The sequence below is a fragment of the Coturnix japonica genome, chromosome 10 (genome assembly GCF_001577835.2).
Source record: "Coturnix japonica isolate 7356 chromosome 10, Coturnix japonica 2.1, whole genome shotgun sequence".
NCBI classification, from domain to species: Eukaryota; Metazoa; Chordata; class Aves; order Galliformes; family Phasianidae; genus Coturnix; species Coturnix japonica.
This window is the reverse complement of record NC_029525.1, coordinates 13,435,833-13,452,377: the sequence shown is the minus strand read 5'-3', so window position 1 is coordinate 13,452,377 and position 16,545 is coordinate 13,435,833. Positions and strand designations below refer to the sequence as shown.

Genomic DNA, 16,545 nt, shown 5'->3' with positions numbered 1-16,545 from the left:
TATCAATGTTAACTGGGTTGTTTTTAATTGAATGGCTCCTTGCTCTTATGCAAGAAGTAGTATATAATAATACTAAAAAAAAAAAAATAAATCATTTTAGCCCATCTTCTTCAGCATATTCTGTAATGTGCTGCTAAATCTCAGAGGCTCAGAGCAATCCATGTATTTTAATCCCTTCCTTTAGATAGACCACTCCGGATTGCACCTGTCATTTTTATTACATCTTGTTCTTTTGCTTCATCTCCTCCCCTTTTGGGGGCAATAGAGACTAGGGAAAAAAAAAAACAAAACTAATGATACAACAACTGGTAACAGCACATCATCTGACTGATGGAACGAGTCATTCTAGCTGTTTATCTTCCCTTAAGTACCTTCTGATCACAGCCCTCTGGTTTACTTTTCCCTTTTCTTAAACGTGTTTTGCTCCCTCTCACTGTAGCACACGCTACTTACTCCCTTAATAGTCAGAATATTCAGAGGTAAAGCATTGCTTAGATGTTCTAACAGGCAGCTCCAAGAGAGATTTCAAAAGTCATTGAAAACACAGAGAAATCATCATGTAATTCAGTTTCGCTTACAGCCCTGTCAGGAAGCCAGAACAAAACCAAACTGATTTACATAGTGGAAATCACAATAATCACAATATGTTCCTGCTCTTCTCCTTAAGTAACCACACTCTGCACATCCAAAGTGCTCAATGCTCATTGAAACGCCCTTGAAACACTCCCTGCCAAAGCACTAAGATGTGCCCTCAAAGCCAGCAGATAGATCTGGGTACAGCCAAACATGCCACCACCACTACTACACAACCTCCATGAACTGACTTCCCCTGTCCAAGTGAAAACACTGGGTCAGTCTATACACCATTCATCTTCACAGTGGGTCCACCAGTGTGTTTTCAGCTGTGACCAAATGCTAGCCAACATTTAGACCCTCAGTAGCTGAAAACAGCAACATGTGTTAGAAGCTGTTAGGAAGATGTTCCTCAGTTGCATACATCTTACCATAGGTTCACACTGGATAATAACTAATGGAATCCCCACGCTATATAATCTCTGTCAGTTCTAACAACCAAGAGCAGAATCACTTCAGAAAAAGAAACCCATGCTTCCTCCTTCTTTGCAGTGGCTCCTTTTGGTTGCTTCTTTGGAAATGCAATGCTTAACCATAAGCTGCCATAGAGATAAGAAAATATTTATCAGTACATCTAAACAAAGCCACAAAACATCTGCACATCCAAGTGAAGCCAGAGCTTTGTTCAGAGCTACCGGTATCTCCTGGAACATTCCAAACTCAGCACCAGTTACACCCATACTTAAAATAATTGAAATAGAACTGCATACTTCACCATGGACAAGATATCTCTTTGGTTATCAAGGCCTTCAAGCATCAGGCTTCTTTTGCAGAAAAAACAAGTCCAAAAAGAAATCTGATCTAGGTGGGCTTGAGGCCATCCCCTTGGGGGTGATCACACAAGCCAGCAAGGGCCACTGAATCAAACACATACATGGCAATATACAACAAGTGAGACAGATCTTTCTTCCTGTGTGCATGCCCTGCAGCGCAGGGTAAATACCTGAGCTTAAATCTGTGACAGCACCAGAAGTCTAATCTCAGTCTGATTCTGCACGGGCTAATTACCCTGGGGAAATCAGTGTCAGAATTATTTTTAGTACTAACAAGCATCAAAGGGAGCACACTGCTGAAGTGTAGCTAACATCTCCATTGCACAGGCAGCTTGCAGCAAAAGCAGGGTCAGGTCTTGGCCAGCTCCCAAATCATGCCACTGTGTTTGGATTCAGGTTTCCCTTTCAGGGCTCCAAATAATGCAAGTCTATCCACATCACTCCTGTGCTGCTGTGACAGATTCATTGGCAAAGCATGCCAGGATGCTGAATTCTTTAAACTGACATAACATTTAAGGAAAATGCAAAGTTTAAGAAGAATATGCTTGTTCAGTGCAGACAATAAAAGAATCTTCAATAAGATTTTAATTATGGCTGCTAGTTTCTTTGTTGTACCTTTATCCTCCTCAGATCCCACAGGGTTTTCAGGCTCTGCGCGCCTGCAGAGCTTCCATCTGACCATTAACGTGCAGACAGTCAGTAGAAGAAGTAACAGACCCACCAGCTGCTCTACAAGTACCTTAAGACAGCACCTGATAGCGAAAGCTGCTGTTAAAACCCTGCGCCTGACTGCAGCTTAAGTACTGCTTTCGGTTTGTTTCTGCCTATTCTGAAACCAAAGAAAAATGATGAGTACGTATGTGGGGAAATGAAGGAGGAAGTGCTTGGCTGCACTTATCTAAAAATATTTCACAATTTCCTTCCACTCTTTCAGCTTCCTTCAAAATACTGTCACTTGTACCTACGTGTGCCAGAAGGTCTCCCTCCTTCTAATTCATAGGACTGCACGAAGGTGTTACAATCAGGTATGTTCTTTGTCATCCCACACTGAGCATCACACCTCCCCAAGGACACCTGGGTATGATGCTCTGCCTCTTGCAGCCATCCATCAAAGGAGGGGCTGTGCACATCTAATCATACCCCAAGCAAAACCCTAGAACGACAGATACTGCCCTTCAAAGGCACTGTGTCACGGGTAAAGATTGGGCCAGCAAGTGGGATGCTACTTTAACGCTGGATTCTCTAAGTCACCACATGGATTCCAATCACACCCCTGGAAATTCAGTACATGGAGCAGAGCACATCCAGGAGTATGGGAAGAGGGTAAGATGAGCGGCAAGGGGAAGGAGTGACGTGGGAAGTCTGTAGGTACTTATAGAGTGATGCCTAAATCAAAGAGAAGAATGGAAGGTTTACGATGGCTCACATGAGGAGCAGTACAATGGAAAAGAGGCAGCACGTGTTCCAGCAGCTCCAGAGGGAATTCAGGCCTGCAGCCTCCTCCCTCACTCTCTCCTTCAAGCTGATCGCCTCCTTCATAACAAGAGGTATATTTTTGTAACAAGAGGTGCACAGAAATAGATCATCCCTTTCCATAACTCACGGGGAAAACAAACCTAGGAAGGAAACTGGAGACTCATTTCCAGAGGAGGCCCGGTAAGGCAGCGCCTTTTACAAGCACTGAAGAATCTTCTTATTAAAAAAAGATATGCAAATCTTTTTATATGCAAATCACTTGTGCGTGTTCCCTAAATAACTACTATTACTGCCATACCACTTATGAAGAGTCAGTAGCTACAGGGGAAAGACCTTGATAAGAACCATTCGCATCCATGCAGCAAATCCTTGCATTTTGGTATATTGCATCAGGCACTGCCACTGGGAAAGGTGAAAGAGGGACTGGAAAAGCTGCATAGAATGAAGCAAACAGGAAGCATTTGGTGAAAGGAAATGTTTGAGGCTTTCAGCGCCATCTTTCGTGCTGTCACGCAACCCAGAATACAACATGTGACCACAGCACAGAGATGATGATGGACAGTCACCACAACCACAAGTGAAGTGGAGAATCCAGACTCGCTTTAAGTTTAAATGAAGAATAAAACAAATATCTCATGTTCAGCAAAGCAGTCAGCAGATGCTCCATATGCAGGGGGAGCTCATTCACAGCCACAATAAATATGTTCCTGATCTCTATACGATAGATCTCAAACAAGTGTTTTTTGGAGGGACACAAAAACTCTCTCACTGATGTGATTTTTAGGGCAGCATTGCAGGAAGGCTATCCATGAAATTAAGCTTGAGCACACAGAACTACTGCACACTTATGCCCATGTTACAGCCACAATCCTTTTAGTGTAAACCTGAGCAGTTTATAGAGCTTCGTAATTTGGCTCAGCTAGCCCAAAATTCAACTTTAGAATACCCTGAGATAAAAAACTAAGGAAATTAATAAGGCAGAAGAAAATTATTAGGGAAAGATTCCTGGAAATATACACATTTGAAAGCCTTGCTTTGGCATTCCTTGGCTATAGCAGCAGCTAACACCAGTCACACCATTCCTCCATGTGAGGTGGCAGTTAAGATGGTCAGCCTGCAAATGGCAGAATAAACCTAATGACTCCTCTAAACTTCTTTCTTCTTAATTGTACTGACTAAGCATTCACCAGCATAGGTCTCTCTAACCACTAGTCATTTCTCACAGAAGTGAAACTATGAGGGTTATCTTTCCACACACCACACGAGTTTACAGCCTCCAGGAAAAAGAAACACACAACTTGACTCTGGGTTGTGTTACAGCCCGATTTTCCCATTGAGAAGATCAGACAAAGTTGGTAAATCTAACTCTCATTTGTTAGCAGTCACGTACCCAAGCCTACACACCAGTTTTTCACTTTGCTAAAGCAGAAGCCCCTATAGACTGACATCATCCTCAAGAAAATCACAAGCTACAATTCCAGTAACTACTAGAAGGTAATATAGATAGATAGATTGATATAGATAGATATGAGTTTGCCTCAACTTAATGCAACGATGAAGTGAACCATCCAGGGTTTTAGCTACATAAGTTCAGAGAGACTCACTGTGACACTAAGGCCTCCCTAGGACTGTCTGGAGAGCATCTTTGTAAACACTGTCCATTCTCACTGAACGCCATCAGGGTGATCACCTCATTTGCTGGCCTGAGACACCCAAACATTGGCATAAGGGTATTTTGAATGCCTTTATTCAAGAGCCAGAGTTTGCTGAATTTAAATCCATTTCAATGACATCAGACTAACTGAAGAACACAAACCCTAGGGTTTGGAGTTCCTGATGTCCCCCTGTTGTACCAAGATGGAAGACCCCACAAAGACAGGTTTCTATCCAGACCAACTCATTCACATGAAAAATTCCAAGCATTTCACACAGCCCTTAAAAATGCCATCGGACTTGACTCACCCAAGGTAAATCCGTCTGGTGAGGTGGGGCAAATTTTGTTTAAATTGAAATATCTTTCCTTCAGCATGCCTGCAGCACCTTACCTGCACTGACCAACTGCTTATTGGCTCATAGCATCACCATGGGGTGTTTCTAATTCTCCTTTCACGTATATACAGCTTTAGGCAGGAGATTTCAGAGCAGATCAAACCAACCAATCCGCTGTTCGTCACCAAGCCCCATTCACACGTTCTCCAAACTAAATTTTAAGTGCCGAACTTAAGATCACTTACCCTATGATTAACAAACAAAAAGCAGAGTTAATGAATCAGTGATGTTTACCTCTGGCAAATACCAACAAAAAGCTGTAATTCAGCTAGCATCATTACACAACCTCCTATCCCTCTCTGTAGATTACAACCACTTAGAGCTCACAAACAAAACCTTGGCAACAGCTGTCAATAAAAACCTTTAAAAGATGCAGTAATTCTTTTAAAGAATTTAAGAGCTATCCAGATTCCATTTACTTGTGCCTAACAGATACAGGCAAGAGGCAATAATTTGACAAGTGTCCTGAAATGGCAACTGCCTGCAGTTAGCTAAATAGATTAAGAGATTTTCTGGTTCAAACAAATTCTGCACCAGATGAATGCTTGATCTTCAGTTGTCTTTTGATTAGTATCAAAGACCAGATAGGTTTTTGGGGGGCTGAATGTGACCATGACAACCAGTATTGTTCAGTGGGTGTTAAAAGCTGGAGTCCTTCTTAACTTAGAAGAAGGATCCAATCCAAAACTCAGATGCCCTTACCTAGCATGTCATAAGCTTTATGTACCAAATTATATGTTATATATATTATACATACGATTCTATATTATAGTTTTATCAACTTAAGCATAACGCAGCCACTTACACAACATCACACCCCAACCACAATGGTGCTATCACAATTACCGCTAGCTAAGTAGGGAACAGGGAGTTAGACTATAAGCACACAATCAGTTCTGAGAAATCCACTGGCATACATAAGAGATCAAACATTTGTATTTAAAAGAAAAAAGAAAACCAGGCAAAACAAAACTCTACAGTTAATTGTTTCCAAGTACAAGAAACCTGGAACAAAGCTGGCTATTGAATTAACGTTAATGATTTGTCATTTTCTTCTGCAGATGTTTCCCATGAGGGAAGATGCCAGAAAACATTCCACTTGAAAGCCAGAGAAGCAGCAATAAGGAACTGAGTTGTGTTACTTCAATTTAGGTGGATATTTTCACTTGAATTTGCCAATAACATCAGATGCAACAGGGGAACTGGCCTGCAGTAGAACGCCACTGAACTAAGCACCATAACCCCTTCCCACTTAAAGCCAAATAAGCCAGATTTAAAAAAGAAAGAAATCACAGCCATGGTAACATGAGTAGAGAAACTCTGCCAGTCCTTGCCAACAGTTCCAAATCATTACCACTTCCACATCAACATTAGAGACAAATGCCTGCTTAAGTTAGAACAGTCATCTCATTTTCACTCAACCTCTGTTAAGAGATTATCAAAAAGCCTAGATTACATGCCATATCCCAGCTAAAACTTAGTTCTTGTGCAGTTCTCCTATATGTAAGAGCAAAAGAGGAATAAAAGCACTTGCTGGAAAATCCCACAGGCACTTTTAACTTATCACATTCTACAGAGCTGGAACCCTTTCCAAATAAACTTTTATCTTTGATTTTAAGGCAGCAAAGCTACACAACTCCAAGAATTTTTGAACCAATGAAGGCTGTACCAACCTAAAGACTCCACTGAAGCAGAATTTACTTTGCAGAATACAAATGGAGCTCTTCGGAGTGGGTAACAGGAAGAATGGTCAAGGGAACAAGTACTTTCCAGAAAGGAAGGATATGAATATTTTCCCCCTCCCACCCCCAATCTAGAAGGTAAACAAAATAACAACCAAAAGATTTCCAAACCTATGTCGCTGTCTTACTGGTATTTTAGCAAACTGTTCTTGTGGGAAAGTGAAAACAAGCTAACAAGGAGCATCTGTGTAAATACATACAAAACAAGCACCAACGTGGCAAGCAGAAAAGTCATCCTCTGCGTCAGTTTAACTCAACTCTCCACATACAGTAACCAAGAAACCAAAAGAAAGCATTTAATTCAACTACTTGCAGCTTAGGATGCATTACCACCAGGGAGTATTACCGCCAAGCAATGCTGTAAGATGAAAGGTGGCCACGCCACGCATCCCACCTACACAAGTGGGGTTCTCCAATGTTCACCTGCTCGGACAGATTTTGGGCAAAGTAATGGTGACCTGAAAATAACCTCTCCAAATTTTTATCCCATACAGTATGTAAGTGAACTGCATTGCTCCAAATATCGCTTCAGCCCAATATGCTGCCTGTAACTCTGACCAAAAGCAGATGTACAAAGAATATAAAGTTGGCAAATCATATAGACTCCACCTACAAAATAATCTCATGGTTTCCAGAAATCTGTCATTTAGGGGCTGCTTCAGCTAGAAACCATATCTGAAGCTTTGAGGTTACCAGCCCTAGAATACTTTCCTACATGGATTTGTCTTAAAAGTTTATTAAATCGTATAGAATAAGCAAAAGGAATGCTAAACAGTGATGAGTTCAATAGCTAAGTTATGTGTGTGAAACAGCATCTCCTTTCACTGACAAGAAACTCAAAATTAAAATAAATACATAAAATCACTGAACTTTTCCCATTTATTCTCACTTCAGATGTTGAGTTATGTGAAATGATGAACAATTGTTAAGTGGAAAGGACAAGTCCAATGGCTTTCAGCTCGGCTCCAACTGTCTGTGAGAAGTTTAACCTTGTTTTAAGGTGAAGGTATTTGCCCTAGCACAGAAAGACAAGCTGTAATGGGGGTGGCAACAGCATGGTTTGCTTGCAGAAGTGATGTCCTCATTGCTTTAGGGGCAGGACAGGCACACAATGCATCTGCAGTGCCTTACTACTTGCACAGTACTGGAGATCCAGGGAAGACGGAGCACAGCTAGCAAATTAAGTGTTCTATTAACAACTTCCTTATAATTGCTGCCTAAGGTAGAGCAAAACCACCGACGCAGCAATCACCCCACTCTGTGGCAATGCTGGTAAACCTGTAGTTACACCCAATCTAATTCCTTCAAGTGAGAAATTGCCAAGCATTTAATAAGATGATCGATATCATTGGACCAACTGGGCAGGAAACTTGGCCCAGTTTCTTTTAGCACATGATTCTACAGCCCTCATTCAGGACTCTCATTTACATGGGATATCCCCCACTCCAAAAAATAAAGTGTAAACTGAGCGACACAAACTGCCCCCAAAACAAATAACTACTTCCATCACTTGATTGCTACAGCATCAACAGGCACTCTGAGGTGCAGCTGTTAGGCTGATAGTTGATTTGAATGCAGTGTTGGAGGCTCTCGTGTCTCCGACAGCCTCATAATCCTGCAAAGAGCAATTTCATTTTGAGAAACAGTCCCTCAGGACCTGGGGAACATTTAACTGCTTGGTGTGGGTAGGAACAGACTGGGAAAAAATCAGTCCTGTCACTTAAAAGCAAGTTTCTATTGCATGTATGCTGTCTAATAAATGCAACTTGAAGTAAAATGGGAATGTGGGAAGGATGCCAACATAAATCCTCTAGATCTGAGGAAATCAGGAGCAATTTCCCACTCAACGATGGAACCAGTACAGAGGAAATTAGGGCATATTTAGCATGCTTTGGCCTCCTCCACCAAGGTGAAGCTGCCTTCTCCCCTCCAGAGAGAATGAGCTAAGAGACCCCACATCTCCAGAGACCGCCCAGAAAGACCAAAATCCAAATGCCCCCATTACAATTAGTTCAGAGTATAGGGATGAGTGACCAAAACTGACAGGTTCTCCAGTCATGGCAATACCTTGAGCTGCTGCACATATGCATGAATTTCACTACAGCTAACAGAGGACTCACGGCAACCTTCAGCTAACAACAAGACAAGGAGATGAGCAAATCACTATGACTTAAACCGAACCAGCCAAACAGATGTACAATATCACCTGAAAAATCTCTGTGGGGGTAACCAAGGGATGCAGGCTGCACACCAGCCCCACCCAGTTCATCATAGATGTCCCCAAAACCTCAAATAAGGGGACAAGCAATACGTTCACACCCCTGCGACCACCTGGTGCACTGGGGTCCATTTTAGGGAACCCCGTGCTATTCAGCTGCCTACCTGTGCCAAGTGTAGTTGCAGGTGCTCCTTACATCTCAGGTTTTAATAAACAGCTTAAACACACAGATATATATACATATGTCAGACTGAACCAGGCTCAGAGCAACCCGACTGATCTACAAGTGTCCCCATTCAGCAAAGGGAAATTAGAACAGATGGCCTTTAGGTGCTCCTTCCAACACAAGTGATTCTATAAACCTACACATTCAACCCATTTGATGGCTTCTTCAATGTTAACAAAATTAAAGATGCTCCCAACACCTCCATCACTATTAAAAATGAAGCGTGCTTAAAACTAACTTGGATAAAATGAAACTTTCTGCCCTCAAACTCTTCCCACAGCGATTGCAAAGCAAAGCTGCACATGCTGGATCCATCCTCCACCTCCACCATCACGATAAGCTATTTTATGACAGCAGCAAGAAATCAAACAAATAGGATTATTACTCAAACGCCCCCATTCACCCTGACAGGTAGAAGCATCCATTCAATAGCATCACTGCTGAGAGGGAACCAAAACTACTGCGGGATACCTGACAACTCCTCCAGCTCCATCACCAAAACATTAACACTGAAACACGCAGGTGAGAATTTCCATTTTCTTAACGTCACACGGCAGTGATTTACCTTCCAGGGACTGTCATAACATTAAGGGCACGAAGCATTTCCCTGTCAGTTGCTATAGCCGTGCTATGCAAACACAGTTGAAGAAACAGATTATTTCTCATTACAAGCCTAAACTTCACTCAACTCCTTTGCAGTTTGCAAACTGGACGAATGAGATCAGAGATAGGGTAAAAGGCACGTGGATTTTTTTCAGCCTAACTTTCTTATACAGACAACACAGCACTCTGACCGCTTTGCTCCGAGTCTCTTGCGCTACAAAAGCTGCACGTTGCAAAGCAAAAGCAAACCGCCCGCTACAAACTTACTCCCCCTGGATTACTTTAGTGCTAGAAGAACAAAGTCCGATAACAACTCAGCCAGCCGCAACACAAGCTAAATCCACTAAGCCCAATAAAAGAAGCACAAAGCCCCGCTCCCACAGGCAGCTTTGATTTTTAAGAGAAACCACCGTATTTACCCCACCGCGACCAGACGCAGATAACAACAAGAAACAAACGCAGCTTCGCGACTCGGGGCGAGCCGGGTTACCTGCCAGCCGGGCACGTCCATCTCCAGCCGGACCCGCTCTGTTCTCCCCTCGGAGGGCACGTGTTGCTGTCAGCTCCGCTTCCTCCTCCCCGCAAACCGCTCCGCTCCCACCCCCGGCCCGGGGCGGTGCCGCCGCCGCCTCCCTGCGCTCTTCCCCCGCCTCCGCCGCGGCCCCGGGGGGGTGGGCCGTTCCCAGCTCCTCCTGCTGTTATATCAGCATCCCCCCCCAGCAGCATCCTACAGCAATGTTTCCCTCCTCTCTGATTATCGTCCTCAGAGCAGCCCCATCACCACGTGCGTTCCCTTCCGTACGCTGTCCCTCCATCACCAGCTCCCCATCTCCCAATCCCACCCACTCACCTGCACTCTGTTCCCCACAGCATCCCAGTGAGTTTTGTCCCAAAGACCCGTGGGCAGCGGGGAAGGTGGTGGACAGCCCTTAGTAAGGGTGGAGCTGGAAAGGAAATTGCATGCGTGACTACAGGCAAAGGAAAAGAAAACCAACAGCAGCATTGCCACGTAACACGTTTTCTTGGCTGCACCTTCAGGTGCCGAGCAAGAGAGCCAAGTAGCACAGCTGTGTGTTTGAGGCAAGGCAATCAAGGCAGGGCTGGGTGAGGTGCCTTAATTAACTGGCATGACTGCAGCTGAAGCAAGCCTGGATTTCCCCCATCACTATGGCACAGCATGGAAAGGCAAATGGTACTTTGGCAGCAGTGTGTTTCTGGCCAGTGTTCTATGGGTCTCACTCTCCACCACACCTGAAAGATCTCACACAAGACAAACAAGATCTCAGCCGATCCTTTTAGACGTGTTCCATCCCTCAGGTCATTTTTGTGACCCTAAAGAGTATATTCAAGAGCACAGGTGACATAGCGAGACCTCACATAACCCAGTAAAACTTGCTGATGCAGTTACATTATGCCATTGTGAAACAAATTGCCATGCACATCTGGTGAGGGTTTGTCATAGTGCAATGAACAATTTCATTAAGCACTGAAGGAAAACATAGGAAGAACTTTGAATATTATCACCCTCATCTCTACCAAATCTAGACAGGTCGAATTCACATTTGCCAGTCCACCACATCCCTACAGGATGAGGTACAAAGAACTACATATGCATCATTAAGGTTATTGCTCACGTGTGCGAGGTATTTATAGGAGCAGGGCTAAAGGCAGTATTGACAAAGCTGTATTTCACTTCCTGATTTATTTGAGAGGCCAGCTCCTAATGTTCCAGCACTGCTTCAATGAGAGGATCAGTTACCACAGTCACTGTTACATCGAATACGCGGCTACTCCTAGAGTGCATATGGCTTCCCAAAATTCTGCTGAATGTTGAGCAGCCAGCTTTACTTAGCTTGTGCAATTAAAAATACATGCTTTAAGGGGAACTTTGCTGAGGACAGAAAAACCCATCAACTAACTCAGCTGAAAGCAGAGAGTAGGCCTGCACCACTAATATTTTTTCATCTAAGACAAGGAAGGGTTCAGATAATGCTTGTTTACTGAAGACATCTGTCTCACTGTAAAGCAGATGCTGAGGGTGAAGCCATACCTGATTTCTAGTTGCTGTGAATGCTGGTGTGTGTGGTGAGTCATTACTGCTCTTCAGCCCCTATAGAGACCTTGTTTCAATTACTCACAGTCTTCTTTCCTCTGTTTTACATATTCACAGCAACCTAAACAACAAATTATTACCAACGGGCAAGAAATCAGTACTGCTGAGAACACTTCTTCTGTCTTTATCTTCTATCTGTAACAACACAGTAATTTACTAGCACTCATCATTAAGAAACTGAAGTGGAGAAAAGGAGGAAGACAACACTTAGGAAGGATCACCAAAACCCTGGTACAGCCAGTGCTAAAACAGAAGCGGAGCCAACCTGAGGATGTTTTATGAATGCAACCAATGCACTTTGAAGCCATCAAGAACTACGACATCAGTTGATATTAACTGACTTAGTGCTGGACTTTGACATAAAAATGCTAATCAAATCCTGCTGTAAACAGCACATGAACAAATGAATGCATGGTCAAAAATATAGACAAAATTGTTTCAATTGGGAAAAAAAAAAAATAAATAGAATATATGTATCTAAAAGTTCTTTATTACCTTTCCAGGCAGCTCTGTGGGTTACTTCCAAGGAGCCACAGTACAACTTTCCCTTCACGCACACAAATGATTTTCTCTAGATGTTATGAAGGATGGCATTAACGATTCCTTTAGGGGAAGAAAAGAGGAAAATATATATAATTGAAACCTACAGTTGGCATTATCAAATTCTACTTGTCTTTTGTGAAAATGTCTCATTTTCTCGTGAAAGAAATAAAAGCTCTTTTCTCAGCAAAGAAAAGAAATGCAGCTTTACCCCCACACTATTTTTTTCCTTGCAGTACAACTACTGGAAAAATATAACTTAATCGGCTGCTAATAAAACTTGTCCAGAATAGTTCAACACAGAACCACAAATTCAGCTGCAATCTTGCAGAGGTGCAACAAGAAAAGCATTAATATCTAAACCACCTCTCTGCTTCCCTTCCAACAGCACATCTTCCAGGGCCACGAGGAAGGGAAATGGAAGCAGCATCAGACACGAGGAGACCCAATCACAAGAAAAAAGTAGTCCTTCCATATGCATTAAAACAGCCTTTCCCCTGACTTTATAGGTATTATGTGTAGTAATACAAGTTTTTGGAGTTCAAAGCTTTGATTGATCATTACTCCTCTAAACATTTCTGGTCCCAGCTACAAGTAGAAGGTGTTCACTGCTGTGAGCACTGGTCACCACCAGAAGCTCTACAGATCTCTTTAGCTGACTCCTAAAGCAACCGTCTGAACCCAGCTATTCAACGCTGACTTGTTTGGAGAAGTTTACTTAACAGATCTCTTTGACATTTGTTAGCCTAGGACAAAAACCTTCAGGCACACAATCAATGAATGTGTTTCAAACACACACAGCAACATTTGTTGGCTTTATGTCTTTTATTACATAACAATTACAACCAAGAAGTCCTAGTGACCCCAGCACAGAACTGAAGGTCCCTAAACTGCAGCAGAGCACCTGGTTTACAGGTGGAATTTGGAGCAGGACCAAGGGCGTGCTTGCTGTCCGTGTCCATGAGCATTAAGCCATTCCCACAATGCAAACCAAGCTGGGTGCAAGGTGTAAGTCACTGTGTAACTACACAAACATACCAAAGACTTGGAGACACTTAGACTTCTTGGTTGTTTGGGAGTAAAATATGAACAATGCTAATTGGTTACGACTCGAATTATCACTTCCAACTTCAATAACTTACCCTGATAAACACATACCTTCCACTCTTGGTGAATCGCCTCATAGGTGAAGAATTGTCCCTGGCCATTTTTCTGCCCAAACAGAGGAGATGCTGCTGAAAAGCACTCAAATCTCAAGTTTCCTCTTCCCTCTTTTTCAGTCATGCACCCATACCTGAGTGCAACTCTGCCATGCCAAGCTGTTCAGCGCTGACCACATCTCCATCAGCTGTCTCTGCTGAGAAAGAACAGGGACAGTTGTTTCAACTACAAAAGGATTTATTAATAGCTTTGAAAATTATTCAAGCATGCTGCATTTTGTGGCAGATCTTATAGTTTATTATCTGCGTAGTAATTTTCCTGACAGCTCATTGCACAGTGATGCAGAGGACTGTTTCTTGTGCAAACAATGGACCTCAGGAACATTTGAAAAGTCGGCTTTTGATTCATCCCCACAATAGTGCAGAGCTATACACCAGATCTGTGTGCTTCTGAGAGCAGCTGACAACTACAACAGAAACACAGGGAGCAGTATAAGGAGCTGCATCCAAGAATCTCCAAGCAGTTCACCAGCATCAGTTCATCCTCATACATCTCAGAAGCAGTCATAAACATGACTGATGAGCTAAGACTTTGTTCTATTGTTGGCTTAAAGTTATATGGGAATATGTATTTATAAAAATCCAATAACAGTCAGGAATAGAATATAACATTGATTCTTCCAGTAATAAAGTATTTGGGAAGGAAGGAAAAGATAAGTGATTTATTTTGGTTTGGCTGTTCTGCTGGTACTCCTTGTTCTAGGAAAATGGAGTCCATAAAGTTTTCAGCTTCCAGCTCAGTGTTCTTTCCAGAGTTACAATGAAATATTTGGTCCTTGAAATCAGTGAGGATCAGTGACCCCACTGCTTCCTTCCCACTTCTTGTTAATCAATAGGTGTTTCAAAGAGCACAGAGATCCTGCCATGAAAGGATGAAGGTGGTCTCAGCTCCTGTTGAGCTCTGAGTGCAGCAGGAGCCAGCAGTCAGAAGTTCGCATCTCTCATATTCAACCCAATTTTCCTTTGAAACCAGCTAAGCTGCCTTGTTCATACTGCTGATACATTATTATCAGCTTTAAACATTAAACCTAAACGTAGCTACAGGTTAAATCTTACTACTGACACATCATTAATAGTATTGTGGCAGCTACAGAATACCAGAAGCACTGGTCAGTAACATATAAAGATCATTTTACCCCACAGCAATCTCTAGCCTAAACTTTACTCCTAATCACCAAATTGACTTTGACTGCAACCTTCAGCACTGATAAACATGAGCAGCAGATGGTTTGAACACACCTACTGAAACCAGGAGATATTTGCTCTTTTCAGCCATTCCTTTTTTTCTTCTAAGTATATACTCTTCCCCTTGTGTTCTTACATCTGATAAACACAAAGCAGCATAATTTTCCATTATGGTTACTTTCAGAGAAGTGCGTGTTCAGTGCAGTACATCCTATATCCCTGCCTCACACCGCCTCTCTGGGAACTGGCATTTGCTCATAAATTGTGAGCTGGGATTGCTGAAGGAAGGAAAATTCACACACAGTCGAAGTTTTAACATCAGAGACTCAACTGTGTTTATTTGTATTTAATAGCTAGGAAGCAAGCTGTTCATCCTTCAAAACTGACATAAATGAATATCCCTTCTATTACAGTATTTATCACCACGTAATAAGGTGTTGTGGTAGTATGATGAAGGTATCTAAATCCAGACTCTAAAACTAGAAGCACAGCAGACTCCATCCATATTTATTAAACAATCTGCTGGAAATGACTGATCAGACTCACTAGAATTGTTGACTGAGGGATATCAGTCTTGCAGACACTTGTAGGTGTTGAATGCACTACACAAGGTTAAGGGTACTGGATGAGAACAAGTATTTCAGTATAGACATAAGCCCAAGACTGCTTAGAGTACTACCAAGTGAGGCTCTCCAAGTGATTTCCTATGAGCAAACAGACTTTTGAATAACACCAACCCACGCACTCTTAAGTCTTTTCACTTCCATCACTTCTTCATATCTACATCCCCCTATATAACATATCTGGGAGTGGCTTGCTGCTGTTGTCCCCACATTCCTGTTCTGAGCTGCTCCAGGCAGGCTGCCGACCACTACATCTGTAGGAGGTACAGTAAAACTCATCAAGCAAAGAACATCTCCTGTGCTTCAGTGCAATAAAGTCAGAAACCTTAAGAACAAGCACTACCCACCCCAGATACGTGCCAAATGTGATCAAAGGCTGTTGACATCAGCTCAGCTTCTCACCCTGCTCCCAGTCACTGCTCTTCAACGCAGCTATTTCTAAGAGAAGAGGTACGTTGCTTTGCAGAGGGTATAACTATCTTCAAAGCAGATCTGTCATCCAGGCAGTCTTCAGGGCAGCTTGGTGGGAGGGCAGGAAATTGTATCAGAACAAGGAAATGATAAGAATAACTGGCTATTTTTGCAGCCATAGGTTTGCTGGTACTGGATCATTTCATCAATCCATCAATTTCTATGTGCTGCCTCTGGCAGGAACCAGTATTTATTAGACTTGAGCAAAGTGGAAACCCCAGAGAAGGCGTCTGGTTAATTGCACAATGCTGGAAGTTCAGGGAAATTGTCCTCGGCAGCTTTAGGAATGGTTAACTTTGCATCTACAGGCACAGTTCCCAGGAGCAATTATTCCAGCTACGTGTTTCCTATTTCATCAGTCTACACACTTCAGAATATAAACAGTAATGCTGAGTTACAATAACTGGTGAATGCCCATTTCCCAGCAAAGCCAGTGGGCTCTCATTCTCTTCTTATTTTAAAGCAGATATTTTAAACCAAGGAAAACACCTACCAGTGGTGCAGAGCAGAGTTTTCTTTGGGAAGGTGAAGATCTGAGCTTATTGCAGAGCAGTGGTGCAAGAGGCACAGGGTGGAGGATCACGCAGTGCTGGGGCAGCCTCACCTGCTGTGATTTCAAACAGCCCCTGAGGCTGCTCCAATTTACTTTGGAGCCTTTCCTAAAACAAGGTTG

At 42.7% G+C, this 16,545-nt stretch overlaps 1 protein-coding gene across 4 annotated transcripts in view; it reads right to left on the bottom strand.

The window, feature by feature from the left end:
- Positions 1 to 16,545, bottom strand: part of MCTP2 (multiple C2 and transmembrane domain containing 2) — a 109,788-nt gene extending 93,243 nt beyond the window's left edge. Inside the window, exons 1-5 of one of the 4 annotated variants that reach the window (XM_015873144.2) lie at positions 16,366 to 16,545; positions 15,749 to 15,920; positions 13,532 to 13,730; positions 12,329 to 12,436; positions 10,571 to 10,664 (exon numbers count right to left, since the gene is read on the bottom strand). The gene's annotated coding sequence lies outside the window, so the exon portion shown is untranslated. Of the gene's footprint in view, positions 1 to 10,210; positions 10,315 to 10,570; positions 10,665 to 11,770; positions 11,877 to 12,328; positions 12,437 to 13,531; positions 13,731 to 15,748; positions 15,921 to 16,365 lie in introns of those variants that run through there. The other 3 variants (XM_015873146.2, XM_015873145.2, XM_032446869.1) reach the window with 3 other exon arrangements.